Raw genomic sequence first — 22,480 nt, 5'->3', positions numbered from 1 at the left:
CTGAGATCTAATAAAAAACTCACAGTTTTTTACAATATTCCGAATGTTCAATTTTCAAAATAAATCATGAGGCAAGCAAAGAAAAAAGAAAGTATATCCCAATCATAAATACACAAAATAAATGAATGGAAACATAGAAACAGTCCCTGAGGAAGGCCAAATACCGAACTTCCAAAGAGACTTTAAATCAACTGTCTTGAATATGCTAAAAGAACTAAAAAAATACCATGGACAAATAACTAAAGGAACAAAGGACACACATGTATGAAAGAAAGAAAATATCAATAAAAACATGAAAAATATAAAAATAATCCAACTAGAATCTCTGGGGCTGAATGGTATAATAACGGACAAAAAGTTTAGTAGAAAAGAAAAACGGCATAATAAGAAGACAGAACAAATAACCGACAAATTTGAAAATAGGACAATTGAGATTATCCAGTCTGAGGAGAACAGAGGAAAAAAAAATAAGTTAACAAAGCCCAGGAGACCTGTGGGACACCATCAAACACATTAACATATGCATAATGAAAGTTACCGAAGGAGAGAAGACATAGATGGGGACAAGAATAAAATGTGAAGGTATTAGGTTGGTGCAAAAGTAATTGTGGTTCTTGCCATTACTTTAAAAACAGATATTCAGATAGCAGGTAAAAGTTTCTTTCTGAGTGTGTCTGTGAGGGTGTTCCAGAAGCGACTGACATTTGAATCAGCAAACTGCTGTGGCTCATGCCTGTAATCCCAGCACTTTGGGAAGCCGAGGCCAGTGGATCACCTGAGGTCAGGAGTTCGAGACCAGCCTGGGAAACATGGTGAAACCCTGTCTCTACTAAAAACACAACAATTAGCGGGGCGTGGTGGCGGGTGCCTGTAATTTCAGCTACTTGGGAGGCTGAGTCAGGAGAACTGTTTGAACCCAGGGCGGTGGAGGTTGCAGTGAGCTGAGATTGCGCCACTGCACTCCAGCCTGGGCGAAGATATACCCTCACTAATGTGGGTGGACATCATCCAATCTGTTGAGAGTTCTGACAGTGGAAAAGTGGAGGATTAACTCTCTTTTCCTAGGCTAAGATATCCATCTTATTTTGCCCTCAAACATCAGAGTTCCTGGTTCATGGGCCTTTGGACTCCATGACTTACACCAGCAGTGTCCCTAGTTATCAAGCCTTCAGATTCAGTCTAAATTACACCGACAGCTTTCCTGGTTCTCCAGCTTGCAGATGATATATCATGGGAATTCTTGTGTCCATAATTGTGTGAGCCAATTCCCATAACAAATTCCCTCTTTATCTATCTATCTATCTATCTATCTATCTATCCATCCATCCATCTCTTATTGGTTCTGTTTCTCTGGAAAACCCTGACTAATACGTGCACTATCAAGAGAACAAAAAAGCCACAGTATTAGAGAAAATATTTGTAAATTATATATTTGTTAAAAAATTAATAACCAGAATATATAAAACACTGTAATAACAACAGAAAACAAAACAAAAAAAATAAACGGGCATAAGATTTTAATAGGCTTTTCTCCAAAGAAAATATACAAATGACCAACACACAAATGAATTGATGCTCAGCATAATTTATCATTAGGAAAATGCAAAACAAAACCACAATGAGATACTGCTTTACACCCAATGAGATGGCTACAATCAAAATAAAAATTATAACAAGTGTTAGCAAGAATGTAGAAAAATCGTAGCCCTTATACATTGTGCGTAGAAATGTAAAATGGTGTATCTGTTGTGGAACATAGTTTGGAGATTACTCAAAAAGTTAAACACAGAATTACCATAGGACCTAGCAGTTCCACTGCGAGGTATATTCTCAAAAGAATAGAAAACAGATGTTCAAAGAAAAACTTCTACACGAATTTTTATAGCAACACTATTCACAATAGCCAAAAGGTAAAAATAACCCATGTTTTCTCCTGTCAGGTTCTAATCAGCCTAGTTGTGCTAACTCCATTGGAGGGGCCGGGAGGAAGTGGTTGCTGCTCTTCTCTTAGCAGGACTTTCAGCCATTGCTGCAGACATAAAAGGGAAGAGTTTCTGCAGGTGTTGGCCACGGTAAGTTTCTTTGCATTTTTTATGATCCGCCAGAGAAATGTCCATAGCTAGCTCAGCTGCCTTTTGGCTTCATCGTCTTCTCAGGTTTCAGGAGTGCCTGGCCACAGCAAGTGTTATCTTATTACCTCAGTCCACCATTCATATACTTATTATTCTCTGAGGTCAGTATTTTTACTGTGATCTGAGTCATTTGTCATAAGTGACTCCATTTTGAGACATTTAGGATCACAAAAAAGTATTATACATCATATGTCCATCAACTGATGAATGGATAACAAAAATGTGAAATATCCACAAAATTGAATGTTATTCAGCCATTAAAAGGAATAAAATATTGATACATGCTATAACATGAATGAACATAAAAAAGAAGGCCAGAGTGAAATTCAGTATATTTAACAACTGGCATGGTATACCCTTAGACCGAATTGTTTCATGACATAAATCACCAGAAGACCTTACAGAGTCTTCTGCCTGGGATTGAACAGCTTTTATCCTGTTGGCCTTTCATTTGATTCCGCAAGGCTGAAACTCCCTTTTGTATGTAGATCTCAAGGGTGGAATTAGACTAATTTGCATAAATTGCTGAGGGATGCTGACTCTCACCTGGGCTTCCTTTAAACAGAAATGCCTGGACTATCATCTCAATTGTTTCTAACCAAACCATTTGTACACCAAAAAGGGCAACAAAAGCCTGAGAGGTAAGTGTAACAAGGAGTAGGAGTCGTTGTTGCCAAAAAAAAAGGCCCAAAGGTTTGATGAGATAGGATTGGCTATGCCATTGCAAGTGGCTGCAACTGGAATCTTACCTTAACCTAGCCCCGAGGTCAAGCATACCCTCCTTTTCCCTTTATATTAATACTTGATGCCCATACTTGCTGCTCCTTTTCCTCCAGGCACAAAAGCTGAGCAATGCCTGTTGATTTCCTACTGAGGAAATAAGGACTAAAAAGAGTAGATGTTCACACGCTTGTCACCACAGCGAAGACAGTGGCCAGGGCTGTGTTAATTCAGTGCTGTGTGTTTTGCGGTCCTTGTGTGCTATGTTTGGGGGTCCAGTAACCGTTTCTCCCAGAAAGTGGATTTCCTCCAGGACTGAGTCATGATTCTGCTCAAGGTTCTAACATTTAATCTCCCATCCACAGGAGAGCAGACATTGCTTTAGATTTCTGGCATTTAATATTTGGGAAGGTTTTGTAGGGTTTCCTCTAACTTAGAATTTCCAAGAATCTTACTGGAAAATTCTTTAGAATCTTACTATTTTTGAAGATAATTTATATAAATCATTTCATTTTATTTGAAAGTTCAAATACGTCACCTAAAATAAAACAAACGACCTTTTTTTGATAGCAGTGTTAGTAGAAATATTTCTGTTGTACAAAGGTAAAGATATCAAATAGAGGCCTAATTACTTTATAGGTTTAAGCATGTGGTTCTTAATGGCAAATTAATGGCAAATGTGTTATTGCACATTTATTAGAACAGGAGCAAAGTAGGCTGGGTTCTAGATTGCTCAAATATACATTTAAGTGTATAATTGCTTTTTAATATATGTACCAATATAATTGAATTAATAAATTAATAGATACATTTTCTACATAAGTATTTATAATTCACTGTAATCTATTAGACTGCAAATAGTTTATCTAATTTGACAGCAATATGAGTTCATGATTGCTCTTTTTTCATAATATTTTCTCAGGCAAGACAAAGTATGTGCAATCAAAAGTTATGATTTAATAAATTCAGATGCCAAATTAAGTGCAATTATATCTTAACTGATACAAGAATTACAGAATAGAATGTTAATATTCCAATAGTCTACTTTAAAGAATGAAATTGACTTCATTACAATGCTACTATAAATTAACATTAGCAGTTTTCTAAGGCAATGTTATGAATTAACATAACAAGGGGACTCAGAAGCATTTGATCAAACCACTAATCACATTATAGTTTTTATTTCTCACAAAATTTTATGTTGGAAAATTCAGTTAAAAGAAATATTCTTTTAACTGAAAAGAGAAACAAGATTTACAGTTTTATGCAACCACTTCATATGTAATTTTATAAAAAATTAATTTTATGAAAATTAATTTTAAATATAATTAAACTTTATTTTACATATTTAATAGTCCATATTATTTTTCATGTGCAAACAATCCATATATACTAGGAAATTCTGGGAAATACGTTGACTGAAAATGTGTGAGACTCTCAGCAGATGTCCCATCGAAGACTCGCCTAGACTACTGACTCATGGGAACTGTGATATAATAAATGAGTATTGTTTTGAGCTGCTAAATTTATGTTAATATGTTACACAATTATAAATAGCTAACATAGATAATACCAATGAAAGATTAGGTATGCCTCCACTCTGCTCTCAGAGAAATTTCTAGGAAGTCATTCAGAATTTATTCACAACTCCTGTAACTCTTGGCTTATCTGCCTTTCTCATTAGTATCTATGCAACTTGAGGATGGAGATTGTTATCTATAATTTTAGAGCCTCTCACAGTACCTGACACGTAGTTGTCATTCAACAATTGTTTGTTGTTAGATGTTAACTTCTATATCACTTCTCAGCCTTTTGGCTAAGATCAAGTGTAGATGTTAACCTCTACAGTGGTTAGGAATCATGAGGACATCAAGACAGTGAAGCGATAAGAAGGTGCTAGAAAGAATCATTTACAAAGAGAACAAGATTTGGTTCCTAAAACAATGGTTAAGTCACAATTTTCTACCTTTGAATGTTGGGTGTGTCAGGTTGAAGAAACGAAATCAAATACAAGGCATTAATAGCTAGATGTGACTGCAAAGCGATGAGAATAATCATAATCACAATTGAAAATTAGCTTGCTTTACAGTTTTCCTATGCATAAACATAGAATATCTCTCACTTTATTTACTTCTTGTTTGATTTCTTTCACGAGATTTTTGTAGTTTCCCTCATATACATCTTTTGCATATTTCATTAGATTTACATCTATTTCATTTTTGTGGTGCTAATGTCACTGGTAATGTATTTTTGATTTAAAATTTCACTTGTTCACTTCTGGTTCATTTTTTCAAAGCAAAAAAATTATGTTTTTTTGACTTACAATGTATGAATGCACATAGATGCATGCAGAAAGAATATTAAAAACAAAATTAATGAATATTTATGAAGAAATACAAAGGTCCATATAAAAATACTGTGAACCGTTATGCACCAACAATTTGGATAACTTAGAAGAAATGGATAAATTCCTAGAAACAACCAAGACTGAATTATTAAAAAGATATAAAATCTGGAAAGACCGAAAACAGGTAAAAAGATTAAATCAGTAATAAAATTTTTTCATTAAAGAGAAGCTTAGGACCTAATGGCTTCATTGCTGAATTTCATGCAACATTTAGAGAGGAAATAAAAGTTTTCTTTCTCAAATTCTTCCAAAAAATTGTAGAATAGGAAACACTTTCAAACTTATTTTATAAAACCAACATTACCCTTATAACAAAGACAGACGAAGACAATACAATACAAAAAACTACAGGCCAATATCCCTAGTGAACATACATGTAAAAATTTTCAACAAAGTACTAGCCAACTAAATTCAACAGCACATTAAAAAATGATTCTCCATGATTACATGGGATTAATCCATAGAATGAATAAATGGATCAACATATATAAATCGATAAGTTATACATGATATTATCAGAATGAAGGACAAAACCACATGATCATCTGAATAGATAGGGCAAAGCATGTGACAAAATTCAACACCCTTTTGTGATTTAAACTCTCAACAAAATAGGTATAGAAGAAAAGCAAACTCAACACCACAAAGGTTATAAGTAACAAACTCACAGTTAACATAATCAGTGATGAAAAGTGGAAGACTTTTCCTCTAAGATCAGGAACAAGAAAAGAATACCAACTCTCACTACTTCTATTCAACGTAGTACTGGAAGTCTGAGCCAGAACAACATGTCATGAAAAATAAGTAAAAGTCATCCAAATAAGGAAGGAAGAAGTGAAACTGTTTCTGTGTGCTGATTACATGATCTTATACATAGAAAACTAAAAATTCCACCAAATAAAAGTACTAAAACTAATAAATTCATTAAAGTTTCAGGATACAAAATCAACATGCAAAAATCAGTAACATTTCTATACACTAACAATGTACTATTCTAAAATAAATTAAGAAAATGATTCAATTTATAACAGCATCAGACAAAAGTAAATATTTAAGGTTAAATTTAACCAGGGAGGTAGAAGATCTGAATATTGAAAACTCTAAAACTTTGATGAAAGAAATTGAAGATGGTACAATAAATGGAAAAATAGATGAATGAGATTACCTTAATCAAAAAGCTCCTCACAGCCAAGGAAAGAGTTAACCATGAAAAGAGACAACCCAAGGACGGAGAGAAAATATTTGTGAAGCATACATTTGATACAGAGCTAATCCAAAATATATGAGGAATTCAAACAACTCAATAGCCAAAAAGCAAATAATAAAATATGGGTAAAATACCTGAACAGACAACAAAAATGGCCAAGAAATATATGAAAAAATACACAACACAACACTACTAATCATCAGGGAAATGCAAATCAAAACCATAATGAGATGTCACCTCACACCTGCTGGAATGTCTGTTGTCAAAAAGACAAAACGTAGCAAGTGTTGGTGAGGATGTGGAGAAAAGGAAAGGGAAGTCTGCTACACTCTTATTGGAAATGCAAATTAGGTACAGCCATTTTGGAAAACAGTGTGGAAATTCCTCAAAAAAGTAAAAATAGAATTATATCATCCAGCAATCCCACTTCTGAGTATATATACAAAGGAATTGAAATCGTATGTTGAAAAGATATCTGCACTTTCACATTCATTTCAGCATTATTCACAATAGCCAAGATGTGAAGCAACCTAAGTGTCCATCAGTGTATGAATGGATAAAGAAAACGCAGTATATACACACAATGAAATACTGTAGAGCCTTAAAAACGAAGTAAATTCTGCCATTTTGAACAACCTGAATGAAACTGGAGGATATTATGCTAAGTGAAATAAGCTAAACACAGAAAGACAAATATTGCATAATCTCATTTGTATGTGCTATATAAAAAAGTCAAACTCATACAAGCAGAGAGCAGAATGGTGGTTACCAGAGGATAGGTTGGGGGGATAGGCAAAAGGGAAATATTGGTCAAAGGATACAAAGTTTCAGTTAGATAGGAGAAATAACTTTTAGTGATCTATAGAAAAGCCTAGATGGCATAGTTAATAATAATTTATTTTATGTATATTTCAAAATTGCTGAAAGTAGATTTTAAATGTTCTCACCACAAAAAATAAGTAGGTGAGGTGAGGTGTTAATTATCTTAATTATATAGTGTATAATTAATTATACAGTATATAATAATTATAGTGTGTAATTACATAGTGTATAACACTTAATTATATAGTGCATACATATATCAAAATATCATTTTGTACCTTATGTAAAATTATTATCAATTAAAAGTTTTAAAATAAAAAATGAATTACAATATTAAATTCAGAAAAACAAAGAATAGAATGGTTACCAGAGGTAAAGTCCAACCTTCCTAAGCCACCAGAAATCTATTTCATACATGAGAGGATTAACCCTTTATGGGGAATCTAGCGATTTGAAGGTGTTCAGCTTTTCTTTAGACATTTACACAACTAGATGGAGTGTCTTTTTTGTTTTTCAAATGAGGACACAGAACGGAAAGAAAAATTGAAAATGCTTCTGACCAGAACCACCTAATTCCCACTAATGGTTTTAACATACACTGGATCTGATAAAAGTGTTGCTGTGTATTTGTCAATTTGCAGAAGAAATAAATATCTGAGTCTGGTGTTGATAATATTTCAATAAAATTACGTCAGTGTTTGCAAGTGTTTTCTTTGATAGAGAAATATCTTGTTAGGGTACATTGAATGCCTTTTTCAAACCATTTGCTCCTTGTTAACTCTTAGCAAATATTTTATAGTATAATATTTTTAATTGGTTATATTTTATCTAATACTATATCTTCTACTAGTTTGCATAAAATTTTCAACCAGATTTATCTACATCTCTATGCCTTTTTTCCCTTGGCACATTAGGGGCTGATATACTTTAATTTTGTGTACCAGGTACTTTACCACTTGATCAGATTCATATTAATTTTTTTCTTCAGACTTTTTTATGCATTCTTATTTATATTTTTATTGGGGTAAAATAATTTTATACTTATCTTAAATACTTTTTCATACTGGTCTTTAAATGTATGTTCCGGTGATGTTTAATTTGTAACTGTAATCTCCTTGAGAAAATAACTGTGCAGCCTGCATATGGGTTAGAGTAATACTTGATAAGGATTCAGTTATAAATTGGAAAAACGTAAGTTCTTGTCTCAAAGGGTAAAGGGCTCAGATTAGGAAAGGGAAAATATCTTTCTTCTCATTTTCTGACAACAAGTATTGAGATGTTTTCTTTTGTATTCGATTTCATTTCTTTCCATTTTTGGCAGAAGAAGAGATATAAGACTTAGAAAATTTCCTCAACAGTACTTACTAAGATAATTCCATAACTGCAAAGACATCCAAGGACTTTGGATGCTACTAGAGTTTGAACTGTAATCACATTGCAGTAACTTCTGACTTCAAAATAAAGTTTTAGAAGCATAAAAAATGGTCTTCTTAAACACGTAACAGCAGGAGTCTGAATTAGATTAAGCAGTGGTTATTACAGTTAACTATAATTACTAGTTTTCTAATGCACATGTTTATATTTCTCTATATAATTTAATTGTCATTTTTTAAAGTACTTAATATTAAGACTAGCTATTTTAAACATAAAATTTAATTATGACATAAAAATCAAATGTAAACATTTTAAACTGGAATCAAGATTCCCTTATTTATTTAGCCTTTTACTGGAAATAATGTTCAGACTTAAGAATTTGGACAAAATTATAAAGACTTATTTTATTTTATTTATTTATTTTTTGAGACAGAGTCTCTCTCTGTCACTAGGCTGGAGTGCAGTGGCATGATCTCGGCTCACTGCAACCTCCACCTCTCAGGTTCAAGGGATTCTCCTGCCTCAGCCTCCAGAGTAGCTGGGACTACAGGCACGCGCCACCACACCCAGATAATTTTTGTATTTTTAGTAGAGACGACGTTTCACCATATTGGCCAGGATGGTCTTGATTTCTTGACCTCGTGATCTGCCTGTCTCGGCCTCCCAAAATGTTGGGATTACAGGTGTGAGCCACTGCGCCTGGCTGACAATTTTATTTTTTAATGCGATGAGATCTCACTATGTTGTTCAGGATAGACTTGAACTCCCAGCTCAAGTGATCCTTCTACCTCAGCCTCCCAAGTAGCTGGGACTCTAGACTCACACTACTACTCCTGGTAAGACAACATTATTCACAAATGTAAGCTAAGGTTCTCTGAAGAAAAAATAAAAAAATACAATATAAAATATCAATTACAGCAACTTTTGTTATTAAATTCCACCTAAGAAAATCATGAATTTGCATTGCTGAGACTCTTTGGCACAGTTTGCTCCTGTGAACCAGCTGTGAAATGACAGTGCCTAAGTCACAAAATGTCATTCTCACAAAGCCTGGCAAACTTCCTAAATATATTAAAACCTCAAGACTAGCTATTATAATTGAAAACATATTTATGTAGGTATATGTCACCAGTAGACACATGAAATGTTAGAGTCAGCAAAAACATTGTGATCGTATTTTTAAATTTTTTTTAAGAAACTGAATTTAAAATTTAGTGGAACAGTTTGACGACAGATGAGCACAAAATCTTTGTGTCATAGATATAATGAGACAAAGTGGCTTTCCTAAGGTCTCAGGGCAAGTTATGGACTATCAACCAACAACTGTTCATGTTGAGTCCAGAATGATTTCTAAAACCTCCTGAATGTGGAAATTAGGAACTTAAATAATGTTGTAGACAAATGTCTGAAATTTAAAATTACCTGTTTTCTTAATGAACACCAGAAAACCTACTAAGATAGTCTTTTTTTTTTTTTTTTTTTCTTTTTTGGGACGGGTCTCGCTTTGTTGCCTAGGCTGGAGTGCAGTGGTGCCATCATGGCTCACTGCAGCCTTGACCTACCAGGCTCAAGCAATTTACCCACCTCACTCCTGCGAGTAGCTAGGTCTACAGGCATGCGCCACCATGCTAAGCTAATTTTTAAAATTTTCTGTAGAGACAAGTAGTTCATTTCATTTTTTCAGGCATGCTAGACACATGTCTCACCTACAGCATATACTGTTTACAGTGTGCTTGCTGGATAGATGAATGAATGAATGCATGCATGAATAAATGAAACAATGAATCAAAGTACCAGAAGGTAACATTCTCTGGTTCAGAATGTAGAGCCTTACCTCTAGTCAGGCTTTTTGCCTCCATTGAAGAAACTCAAAATGCTCCAGTTGCTCACCCAGCTTGCTAATTCCCATCTGAAATTATCACTGTGAGTATTTATAATGGACATCTGATCCCCAGGCTCTAAAATCTTGGAGGCAGGGGTACACACACCAGGATGATGTATGCTTTCTACATTGGACATTGGACTTCATATTTCCCGGTTACTCCAGCCAGTTTAAAAAGAATGTGTGCCATCTCTGTGTGTTTTCTATCCAATCTACATATGGCTGCACCTTGGGCCAACTTCATGCTCCAAGCAGTAAGTAGTGGCAATGTAGGCCAGCAATTAAAGCCCTGGTACACCTACTCTCTGGTGTTCCAAAGACTCAAAAACCATGGGAAGCAGTCTGAGCAGAAGACATCATCTGGATTGATTTAGAAGACATACTGACACCCAGCCTTTTATCTGTAGAGTTACTGAGGTAATCAGTAACAGCATATCCCCCTTTTAATTACCAAGTGAATAAAGCAATACATACTTGAAGCTCCATACTAACTTTCACCACTCTGGGACTCCTAGCCTGTCTTAACTGTTTGTCACACACTCAGCAATATCAAATATTCACATGGCCCCAATCTCAATGGAGGAGAGCCAACTTCCATGAAAAAAGAAAAACTCATTTCCAGCAGGTTTCTAGACAGCTCCCAGCCCTAGAACATCCATGAGGGTGTGCTGGACTCCCAGGGTCGTCAAAACATATAGCTCTCTCAGAATCCATTTTTCACATCACTGGGTGACACAAGAGAGCTAGCTGTACTCTGCCTGACTGTAGGTAGGAGGATTCTAAGGTAGGGTGGGTGTCTTGCATGCCTCTGTTCATTTCATGCGGTCGACTTGCCCACTGAGATGACCTTACCACTTAGCTGGCAATGGCGATTCAGAGATTTTCTAAAACTATTCATGCAATTTGTCCAGGACCTTCCTCCACATTCCCTACTTTCTTCATTTCTGGTTATTTTTCCACATGATACTGAACTCTAGATTCAGAATCCCAACAGCCATTCTGCACTGGGGTCTCTGGACTTGGTTTTGCATATGGTTCCTCTCATGGACTCTGGACAATACTCTTCCCCTGGATCCTCACTAGCTGAGGTGTTTTTTGGTCTGGCCCTATTCCTTGGCACCTGGTCATTCTGGCGAAATTCTTGCTTTTCAAATGAAGGGAAAGTGCTTTGTTGATATAACAGAATTATAAAACCTGCTAAAAATATCCTGTTACTCAGGACATGACTGTATAAATCTAGCTTATATGAGTGAGATTATAATATAATTTTCTGTTTAACCTAATTAAACAAAAGGGGAATACAAAATAACAGTGATGTAGTTTTTTCTCACTCTTAAGTTCAACTACAATTGAAAGAATTGATGAAGTAAAATATAAATGTATACGTTATTAACATACATTTTGTGAGAATAACAATTTAAAGAAAATTTTGAAAATAAATATGAGAATATTTAGAAAAATGTAAAATTGTTGTATCCTACTCATCTTAACAAAATTTACATTTTGCTGTATCTGTCTTTTTAGAAAGCCTTATAATTCATTTACAAAATGTTGATTTTAGTTTTATAAACATATTCACAAATGGAAAACAATTTAGGTGCTGGTTAGCAGGAGACCTGTTAAATTAATTTTGGTGATACAATAAATATATGGCCAATATCATTCATAAACTTAGATTCTGTGACTAATTAAAGGCTATAGTAAAAGGAACAACATTTGAATAATCACCGCCCAAATGATAAATCTTCATGTTACCCATGTAGAACAGAAAAACAAAGGTGTTATACACTATTTTCTTTTCTCCAGCTCCACTCATCTCTTCACTATGTAGACCTCTAACTGCCTCCTTCAAAACCAAAGTGAAGAATCTACCTCAGTATTCGCTAGAGCTGGGAGAAGCTGCTGAACATGGCACTGGAACTCGCATAAGCCATGAAAGTGGAGCCAGACTTGCCTGCAGTGTTGACTCAGGTTCTCTCTTTCCCATCTTTCAAATCCTCCTTGTACTCGGATGGGAAGTAACAAGAGTAAGACTCATTAATCTTGGCCAGAACTCTAGCATGAAAAGTCTAGTTTCATCTTGCTGGTTTCAGCCTGGATTCTTGGGCCCCCACAGGAACTCATATCATGTAGGATCACTATTGGACACCTGCCAGTACTGCAGCTGCTTTTACTTCACCAAATCTTTGATGATAAAATTCCTTGACTCCCCAAAGATGAAGAACTTCCTCCAAAAATATGTGTCTATCATATTCAACACTTCCCAGATCTCTTCCTCAAAGGCACAGGTGTCCTTCATCATGATCACACACAAGATAAGAATTGGGAGCCTAGTCTTGGGCATGCCTTTCTTATTACTCAGCATCCCACCATAGCTGAGGTCCAGTTTGTTGACAAGAGCATAGCAGTGGTTGATGAAGTCCACTTTCTTTATTTCAGTGTCAAAGGGTAGCTCCATATGCTCAGAGGCTCTCCTGAGCATTCCAGAGAAGTGGTTTTTGTATTTCCTGATGACATTCTTCAGCCTTTCTGCCATTCTTATGGCCTTGTTCATTTTCATACTTGAGCAGCAGGACTTTGACAATTCCACTTTTTCATCTAGAGGAAGTATGGGCAAGTTCTCAGTATCTGGTGGGGACTGCAAGGTGCTTGGATTTATTTCCCCTCTTCTTGGCTGCTGGAGACATTATCTGATTTGCTCAATGAGGTGAAGGAAGAGGAGTTGGCAATCTGAGGATCCTAGAGTATACTGGGTGTCTTAGGGGTAGAAGCCTCTTCCAGGGTATCAAAGAACAGGAGGATGAAGAGGAAGCCTCATTTGCAGCCTCTGAGACCTGTGCACTCTCCAGGCCCTGGGTCTCTCTGGGAGCCTCAAAGTGTTGTTCATGTGGGAAGGATGGGTGCTTTTTGTCACAGGGCATGATAATATGTGTGGGTGGAACAGACAGGAAGCCAGGCCAGCTAAAAGCTTTCCAAGGTTCACAGCACAGTAGGAAGGGTCAGACCCTGTGTTACTACTTCTGTTGCAGGTTAGACTGTCTCCTCCTTTCTCATTAAGTTTCCTTACCTTAGCTGCTGGTAAGGACTTAGCGCTCTTGCTTCTGCTTACCTCTCTTGCTTCTGCTTACGTCTCTACTGAAATACAAAAACTTAGCTGGATGTGGTGGTGCACACCTGTAGTCCCAGGTACTTGGGAGGCTGAGGCAGGGGAATCGCTTGAACCTGGGAGGCAGAGGTTGCAGTGAGTCAAGATCGCGCCACTGCACTCCAGCCTGGCAACAGAGCAAGACTCTGTTTCAAAAAAAAAAAAAAAAAAAAAAACACATACGCACAGCTAACATACTCAGTGGTGAAATACTGAAAAAAAGAGGAAGGAACATGACAAGGATTCCTGTTTTTACCACTTCTATTCAACATAGTATATGACAAGAATGTCCACTGTAACCACTGCTATTTAATATTATACAGGAATTTCTAGCCAGCATAATTCCATAAAAAAGAAAATAAAAAACATAAAGATCATAAAGAAATTAAACTGATTCTATTCATAGATGTTATGATTGTCTCCATGTGCAATCCAATATAATCTGCAAAATCTCCTAGTACCAATAAGTGAGTTAAGTAAGGTCACAGAACACAAAATCAATGCACAAAAATTATTTTTTCCATACTAGCAATGAACACATGGAAACAACAATTACAAATGAAATACAGTTTGAGAATTCCTAATCCCAAAATCCAAAATATCTCCAGGCTCCTTGGTGCACTCTTGTAATCCTAACTACTCGGGAGACTGAGATGGGAGGATTGCTTGAACGTAGGAGTTCGAGACCAGCCTAGGCAACATAGTTATTTCTCATCTCAAAAAACAACAACAAAAAAAGTCTGAAATGATCCAAAATTTGAAACTTTTTGAGGGCTAGCATAACACCACAAGTGGAAAGTTCTACACCTGTCCTCATGTGATAGGTTACAGTCAAAATGCAATCAAAAATTTGTTTTGTGCACAAAATTATTTTTAAAATGTATAAAATTACCTTCAGGCTATGCATATAAGGTATATATGAAATATAAATGAATTTTGTGTTTAGACTTGGGTCCCATCCACAGGATATCTCATTATGTATATGTAAATATTCCAAAGTCTGAAAAAATTTGAAATCCAGCACACTTTTGGTCCCAATAATTTTCGATAAGTAATACTCAGCCTGTACCAATTACAATCATTTTTTTTAAAGGAAAACTCTGAAACACTTAGGTGTATATCTAACAAAGCATAGGTAGGACTTGTATTTTGAAAGTATAAAACACTGATGACAGAAGTCAAGGAAGATACAAATAAATAGAGATACAAGGCCAAGCATGGTGGCTTATGCCTGTAATCCCAGTTATTTGGGAGGCTGAAGCAGGAGAATCGCTTGAACCCTGGAGGTGGATGTTGCGGTGAGCCAAGATCGCGCCATTGCACTCCAGCACACATTATATACAATAATAAAGTGAAAATAGGGCATACACATAATTGTGGATTATAAAACTGTAAACTTTTATAAAAATACAGGAAAAAATCTTGGTAGCCTAGGATTTGATTAAAAGTCCTTATTACATAATAGCATGATCCATAAAAATATCATCAGAGTTCATAAAATTAAACATTTTGCTCTGCAAAAGTCCCCTGTCAAGCAAATATAAAAATGCAAGCCACTGTCTGTGAGACAATGTTTCCATACTACATATCTGACAAAGAATTTGTATGTAGAATATATAAAGAACCCTGAAAACTCAATAGCTAAAAAATAATTTAATTAGAAAATGGGCAAAATATATGAAAGGGTACTTCCCTGAAGAGGATATACAGATGGCAAATCAGCACATGAAATGAGGTTCAACTTCACTGGACATCAGGGAAATACCAGTTAAGACCAAGGTGAGATATCAATGCACACCTGTCAGAACAGCTAAATAAAAAATAGTAATAATAACAAATACTAGCAATGATGCAGAGAGATTGGATCACTCATACAGTGCGGGGAATGTAAAATGGCACAGCAACTCTAGAAAACGTTAAGGAATTACTTTTTCTTTTCTTTTCTTTCTTTTTTTGTTTTTTGTTTGTTTGTTTTGAGAGGGAGTTTAGCTCTTATTGCCCAGGCTGGAGTGCAACAGTGCAATCTCGGCTCACTGTAACCTCTGCCTCCTGGGTTCAAGCGATTCTCCAGCCTTAGCCTTCCTAGTAGCTATTACAGGCACAAGCCACCACACCTCGCTTATTTTTGTATTTTTAGTAGAGACCGGGGTTTCACCATGTTGGCCAGGCTGGTCTTGGACTCCTGACCTCAGGCGATCCACCCATCTCGGCCTCCTAAAGTTCTGGGATTACAGGCGTTAGCCACCTCGCCCGGGGGGTATTTCTTTAAAAACTAAACAAACTAGGAACATATACACCACTGGGGCAACCTGGGTTCACTCTGTATGTACTCCTTTGGTAAATCTTGAGAGTCTATAGTTAATTCAAAATAAAGTTTAAATAAAGCTATGAATATTGTGGAAAGATGAACTATAGTCTGGTAAATTTTTTTCAATAAATATAAATAACAGTGGATTAATACTCAGAAACATAAAGAACTAAAATTCCAGCAATCCTATTGCAAAAAAAACAAAAAACAAAAAGGCTAAAGACATAAACAAGAATTCACCAAAGAAGAAACTGAAATGGCCATAAAGTCTAGCAATAAGGCATTGGGTTAGGGGTATCATTGATAGTGAGTATATCAAAATAATCATCTTGTAGAGCCATTTTTCAAGAGTATATTTATTTGAATATGAAAAATGTCTGTGAAATATCAAATCTGCCTTTGGGTATGTATCCTAGGGTAACTATAGCACATTTACACATGGAGAAATGTATAAGAATGCTACTAGCATCTCTCTGATACCAAAACACTTGTTAAAAAAGTATCATTTGTATGGAGAATATGTTAAAATATATAATGGGAAATTAGATTTAGAGAAAATGAATGAATCAAAGCTGCTGGAATCAACATGGATAGTTGTTGAAAGCATAATATCAATGGAAAAATCCAAAAAATCAAAAATCACTTAAAATTAAGTTATGCTTATGTAAAATTAGGAAACATGAAAAATACTTTTTTGTATATGGACACATTTATATATAGTAAAAGTGTAAAAAATGCAACAAGGTTGTTTAATACAAAATCCAGGAAAGGCCTTATTTTGATGAGGTGGTCAGGAAAGAGGGTTATACCCTCTTTTATTATTATTATATTGAGTAGAGGTACAGGAGGTGTCTAAACAATACTGACAATATTTTGTTTCTCAGTTGTGATGTTGGTTACACAGGTGCTCATTAAATTATTTTGTATGCATATTTGTGTGTCTTAAATATTTCCTAGGAAATTAAAACAAAGGGGGAAATATATTTAGTGCAAAATCCAAATTCTTAAACTAATTAAACAGTTTGTTAATTACAACTGTATATAACAAAATAAGGTATGAAGGAGAACCCCAGGAAATAGTCTTGGTAATATAAATATAACCTAATGCATGACTCTTCCTGGATTAACAAATGTCATTTGATATATCAATAGGTGTTAATGATGGTAATTCGTCATATTAAATAATACAAGAATTATATTAAAATAGCCTTGTCAGTACTAAAGAGTTAACAAATTTGATAACCACTGATGTACTTTAGTCTTGCATTTTAGTTGTTTGACTTCAATTATTTTTTCTCAGTGAAAGGAGACAGATTATAACGACTAAAAGTAATTTGTTATTTATTTGGTATTTAATTATATATTTGCCTGTCTTTTTTAACTGTAATATTTATAACTTCTAATACACAAAACATGAAAGTAATTGGACTGGGGTCACGTTTAAATTGTAAATAAAATAACTGCAACCCAGTTGCAACAGTGAACTTGCCTGAACTTTGTGTCATTAGCCTGTGGTTGTTTACTTCAGTGCGTACTTGTTTCTAAAAGGATTATTATTTCACCATCAAATCTGATTATTAATGGTCATGACTGTATTCAGATTAATTAAATTTGAGAAAAGTAATGATCTTCTCAACTATGTCCATGTTATGAATGAAATCCCAGAATTAAATTCTTATTAAAGCAACCCACTCATTTTCTAGACACATAAGTAGCTATACTTCAATATGTCCATTACAAAAGATGACTTTGATAATACAAGTTAATTTGGATACTATCCCAATACCATTGAACTTGTTAGGGCTTTGAAAATCTGAGGTCTGTTCTCCAACCTTCAAATAGGATTATATAATTGTACAGCTTTAAGGTTTCCAAAAAGCAAAATTTCATAAACCTGATATTCTATTCCAGTAGCTAAAGGATCTCAATATGAGAAATTATTTCTGATAACCACACTAAACCTCTAATGTGTCAGCTTAAGATCTTTTTTTTCCTTTTTTTCTTTTTTAAATATTTATTTCAGTAGATTTAGGGGTACAAGTGGTTTTTTGTTTCATGGATGAATTATACAGTGATGAAGTCTGGACTTTTAGTGTAGCCATCACCCAGAACTTAATTACCCAATAGGTAATTGTTCTGTTAATTAAACAAATGCCATATATTTTTCTGATTACAAATGTAAATCTGGCATACTGTTAAAAATTGAAAATACAGAAAAATACGTAAAGAAATACAAATACCTTTCAGATAAATACAACTAAGCGTGTTGGACCATTTATTGTTTTTTATGCACACATTTGTGCTTATAATACATATGTATATTCATATATATGATAACCACATTATATAGTAAATATTAATATCTATTATTTATTGAACATCTACTATGTACCACGTGTATACAGCATGCACTTTGTGTAGATTTTCATATTTAACCATTAATACGAAAATCTACATTTTACATTTTTAATCTACATTAAAAATGAAAATCTACATTTTAAAAATACAATTGAACCACAAAACATTAATTTTCTTTTCAAAGATCCCACAGCTACCAAGTGTTGGAATATAGATTCAAACATAGGCAATCTAAGTCCAAATATGGCACTCTTATAAGCCTGTCTCCCATATGTTAGGCCTATAACTAATATGTGTGTGTAACTGAAACAGAACTTAATCATATTCTTTAACAGAGCTAGTTTTTGATAATACATCTCTTGAGTGAACCTAACAGACTATCATCACTTTCTTAGCAGTGCTTTATTTCTGTTTATTCACAGTTTTACTTTTTATAGGAGAATGTATACATATATACTTGAAACTTTGAATACAATGACAAATGAACATTCAGTGACCATACATACATGCACAGTTACACATGTAATCATACATACATGTATTCATATTGCACTCATATTTTACTCGTATTTGTGTTATCCTCTTATTCCCATAGTATTTTTTTCTGTGTATTATAAGCATGTACTTAAAAAATAAATGAAAAGTTTCTGCTGCTAGAAATCCAATTCCCAGAGTCAACTACTTTAATTTGTTTAATTATGTTTGATTTTAGTTTTTCCTGTAATAACCTCTATCTCTAAATAGTCCATATATATGGCACTATATGTGTATCAATATTTTATATAATATATTGACTTTTATCTATACCTTAGAATCTAGTTTATTTCCCCTCAATGTTATCATCACCTCCAAAACATTCCTCTTTTTATCTTATCTTGGTTACTTTGCAATAGTAAAATTTGTACTTTTATCTATATTTTTATTCCACCAGTATATACAGTATATCTTCACTTCCCCACTGTAAGATGAGAATGCCAGTAAATTTGAAAGAATTATACCTAGTCTCTGGAGTTCTTTCCTTCTAGTATACTACCCTTCTGTATCAATTTGCCCTACTCTCATTTAGACCTATTGCTTCCCAGGCCTCCTGGAAAGTTTACTGCTAGTACTATGACTTTTGCTCTTGGATATATAAATATCCAACGGATAGTTTTTGTTATCTGATTATGCCTATTTCATACTATCCTATTCTTAAACTGGGGTTACAATATCTTCATTAATATTCTTGATGATATTAATCATAATTATGTTTTTAAGTTCTCATCTGTTAACTAAATTATATCTATTTTCTCTGAGGTTAATTGTTACATTTGTTTATCTTGATCTCAGTGTTTCATTTTGGAGTACTTACTGTAATGGTTTGTGATTCTTTCTTATCCATTTGTATTTTATAAAGAAGCAATAGAAAAGTAAATTATGATGTTGTATTTGCACAGGTTTGTCAATTGGAAGGCTTTACTTTAGGGTGGAAAACATTCTGTTTCTATGCTCAGTTGTCTGCATAAAATGGCCTTGAGGAGCGTGATATTGTCTGAGCCCCATCCTTCTCTCCAAGTGAATGGGCATTTCTGGACACTGTTGGCTTCTCCAGGAGTCTACACGGCAGTTTTATTTCCCTTGTCAGCCTCTGTGCAGATGCTCATTGATGGTTCCTTCTAAATAGCTGCCTTTTTCTTTTAAATATTTTTGTTTTACTTTTAATGAGGTTTCTATTTGGAAGAGATGAGACATCTAGTTTCAGATGCAATTGTGATCTAGCAGGGTTCTCTCATGTCATTTAATATTTAAATTCCGGGCTTCAGTTCTGACATGTAGAGGCTCTATGACCCAGACTCAGTTTCCCTATTTGTAAAATGAAGATCAGAATATTTGCCTACAGTGTTGCCAATAATAAATATGATTATGTAGGTAAAACATTTAGTGCTTTAACTGTAAAATATAGGACACAATCAATAAGTATTTGTTCCTTCCTCCACTCTAAATCTGAAATGCTGGTGATTCAAAGATGAAATGCTATTTGCAAGTGTTTGCAGTCCAGCAGAGTGCCAGATAAGCAAATAGACAATAAGGATATAATTTGACAATGGCTATATTTAAGATATGTATAGATAACTAAAAGAAAATGGAAAAAGAAGCATTTGAGTATTTGGGGGGAAACGAAGGAAGGGTTCACAGAAGAGGCAATTCTTGACAATATACATGCAGAAAAGAATTATTCTCACTTTCTAGGCTGAATTCTGTTATATGGATTCAAATAGTATTATTAACTTGCTCTTTAAATATCTCTTATCCTTGGCTAAGTAAATAATTTTAAATTCTTGGATTTTTATAAGAAGAGATTGGAAAATATTTTATTTTCTTTAATAAGAAAAAAGCAATTCTGAGCTTTATCATTATCAAAATTATATAATTATCTACCAATTTATATCACTTTCTTTTTTAAATCCTGTCCAAATCACAATTAATAGTGACTCTTTCTGTCAGCTGTGAATTCACATCTTAAGAGACAGCATTTATATAGAAAAGATTAAATAGCTACACCAGGATGTGCACAAACATATTTATATCTCCTTCTGACTTAATGCCTAAATTTAGCTACAACCATACAGCGATTGTCATAAAAGTGAATTAGAGTTTTTAACAAACAATTCTGACTCTTTTTTTCCTCATTATTCTCATTGAGCCATAAAAGTCCTGACTTGGAATATTATATATTTATTCTCAATCTTTCTAAAGCCACCTTGAAGTAGATTACAAAGCATATGGAGTACCAAGGAGATTTCTTTCTTAAATGAGGAAGGTAGAGTTAGAATCAAAAGAAAATGAAAAGTAAAGAAATTAAAATGAAGCCTATCATTATGATATAAATACCTGGAGACCCAGGGCACTTCCTTGAAGTGGATCACATGTTTGATTCTGAACTTGCTAATATCTTCAGAAAGGAGTCATTGTCATTTACATGATTCAATATGACTATACAAATTTTTTAAATGAAAAAGGAATTACTATATGCAAGACAAACCTAAATCTTCTTGGTTCTAAAACCAGCCATTGGCCTAATACAAAAAATACAATACATTATACAACGCATAATATAGGACTTAAGTATGGGACCATAAAAACATTTATTAAGTGCATGTTATTTAGTCTATGGTCACTCTTGAACACTTCTTTTTTCATCAACTTCCATGAAGATCTAATCCATTATCAGGTCCTGTTGATTTTACCAAATATATCTTACATTTGGCATCTTTTCCTATTTCCCATCTCTTCCACCCTAATTTGTATATCATTATCTCTAAACTAGATTGCCACAAAAGACTCCTAAAAGGCTTCTCAGCAATACATCCCCTATATTAGAGCCACAGTCTTTTTTAAAATGGAAATTTGATCTTGTTACTCTTCTGCTTAAAATATTTCAATAGCTTTCCATTGCCATTAGGATATAGACTGAGTATCTCAACACGCAGCCTTTCATGGCTTTATCTTGGCTATATCTGGCATCAGTAACGCCCTTGCTCTCCAAGCCTTAACTATTTGCTTTTGATTAATTCTTCAAACACATTATACTCCTCCATAGCAGAGGCCTTGGATGTCCTTTTTCCCCCCCTGCTCAGTCTGGCTAACTCATTCCCATCCTTCATTTCCCACCTAATATGTCACTTCCTCTAACCCATCAGACTATATCACACTCCCTATTATATGTTCTCATGTTACTTCCTGGATGTCACATGCATGATTTGTGGTTTTCAAATTTATTTAATAATGATGTAATCAATATCGGGCATGTCCTAGAGAATGTAAAATCCAGGAGATTAGGAATAATATGTTTTTTTTTTCCTAATTACTGCACCTCAAAAAGCTAAAATAGTATACAGCCTATGTAGAATCATGCAAAGTTGTCAAGATGCTGTGCTATAGTAATTTCCCACAAACTGGTGAATGGAGTGTCCTCCTCCATAGCCTTTTTACTATATACTGTGTTTTAGACTCCTAAATTAAAGATTCAGTAAGATGAACATATTTTCTTTATTCATTTTTATAATTGACAGTTACCATTATCTACCATTGTTTAGTTTTGAGTTTTGAATGTTATTTTCAGTAATGGCTTTACACATTTTTAAA

The sequence above is a fragment of the Pan troglodytes genome, chromosome X (assembly GCF_028858775.2).
Source record: "Pan troglodytes isolate AG18354 chromosome X, NHGRI_mPanTro3-v2.0_pri, whole genome shotgun sequence".
In the NCBI taxonomy this organism is placed as follows: domain Eukaryota; kingdom Metazoa; phylum Chordata; class Mammalia; order Primates; family Hominidae; genus Pan; species Pan troglodytes.
The sequence above is the reverse complement of the archived record's forward strand: the minus strand, read 5'-3'. Positions refer to the sequence as shown.